This window comes from Pinus tabuliformis, chromosome 6 (genome assembly GCF_031772625.1).
Source record: "Pinus tabuliformis cultivar Carrire ecotype Pingquan chromosome 6, CPIR1, whole genome shotgun sequence".
Lineage (NCBI taxonomy): Eukaryota > Viridiplantae > Streptophyta > Pinopsida > Pinales > Pinaceae > Pinus > Pinus tabuliformis.
In genome coordinates this window covers 1,167,438,881-1,167,440,518 of record NC_142292.1, presented here as the reverse complement: position 1 = coordinate 1,167,440,518, position 1,638 = coordinate 1,167,438,881, and the positions used below count along the sequence as shown (strand labels likewise).

General features: G+C 39.1%; 1 pseudogene; it reads left to right on the top strand.

Moving 5' to 3' along the window:
- The first annotated feature begins 262 nt into the window (after positions 1-262).
- On the top strand, positions 263-1,290 carry LOC149262943 (SEC12-like protein 1; annotated as a pseudogene).
- Positions 1,291-1,638: the final 348 nt, after the last annotated feature.

Here is a 1,638-nt window from a genome sequence, read left to right as displayed (position 1 = left end):
ACAAAAATGGGTTTGTACGAAGCAAAAATCAAGTTCTCAATTATATGAGGTAAATCCATTGACATCACAGAAAGTTGAGTATAAATGTGGAGGAACAAAATCGTGGTTTGATACCAGGACAATGCATTTTTCCTCTGGCGCGGCGCATCCAGGAGACGCTGTGCACTGGGCTTGTGCGTGGTGCACAGAGCCTCAAAGACAAAAATTCATCGCAGCTTCAATAAAAATCAAAACAATTTCATTTCTTCTGCTCCAAGCAAGTTTTTCGAATTGGATGGAAATTCAAAACTGAACGTATCGGATATGGTTTTGTCTCCTATGCAAGAGATAGGACCTCAAAAGTGCCTTGCATTTAGTGCTGATGGATCTAAGCTTGCTACAGGAGGAGAGGATGGACACCTTCGCATCTTTGAATGGCCCAGCTTGCAAGTTTTACTGGATCAACCAAAAACCCACAGTTCATTTAAAGACTTAGATTTCAGCCTGGACTCGGCTTTTCTTGCTTCAACATCAAATGACGGCCCTGCAAGAGTATGGGACATCATAAAGGCTGCACCATTAGCTACTTTAACACGTGATCAGGGTGAGAGTATTGACTTTTGTAGATTTTCTCGAGATGGAACCAAGCCATTCCTTTTCTGCACTATAACAAAAGGCAATTAACTACAGTCTAATTCAGGTGGAAAATCAAGAATTGCAGTCTGGGACATTACTACATGGAGAAAGTTAGGAGGGAAGAAGTTTCTGGACAATCCGATCACTGCATTTGGCATCAATCGGAATGGAAAATTCCTTTCTATAGGAAGCACCAAGGGAGATATCTCTATAGTTGATGTGCGACAAATGCAAGTGCAGCATTCTATTAAAAGAGCTCACCCTGGTGCGGTTATCACATCAATAGAATTTTCCTCTAATGGAAGAGCTTTATTGTCAGTATCACCTGAATGGGCCGCAAGAGTTAATCCAATTCCTTGCAAAAGAGATTGGAAAGATTGGGAGATATATCTGTTACTGCTCACAATGGTCTTAATTTCTGTCATTTTGTTCTACATATTTGTTTTTGAGCATTCGGATTCATTTTGGAATTTTCCTCTGGGAAGGAAACAGCCTGCAAGACCTCCCATTGAAGCAATTCTTGGTGATCTGATGATCAGAATATCTCGTGAAAGACGATGGCACCCAAAACTCTCTATGGAATCAGTTTTTGACCTCATATTTATGTTGTGTATGTTTAAAGGGAGAAATTGCAGCTGGGATCGTTCATTGACAATACGATTTCCCCTTTATTAAAGGCAAAATCTTAGTTCAAAACCATTTTTATTAAGAATTAGTTTTTATTCAAACGGAAAAAAGGAAAGCGAACAGTCAAAGACCGAACGCCTAAATTTAAAACGAAGACATCTACCATAGCAGAGAAATAGGATTGGATGGTCTATTTTTGTTTTCAGTTGCGATTCAGAAGGTCTGCACTACAGGTTCTACCTACTCATTGGTCATCAAACAGATTTCATATTGAACGCTGCTCCCTTATGGTTGGCTCTTCAGCTTTTGTTTGTTAATGATGATTAAACAATTCCTTATTTTGGTCGATCTGTTTTCAACATTTGAGTCTATTTATTGTATTGAGAATCATTTGTA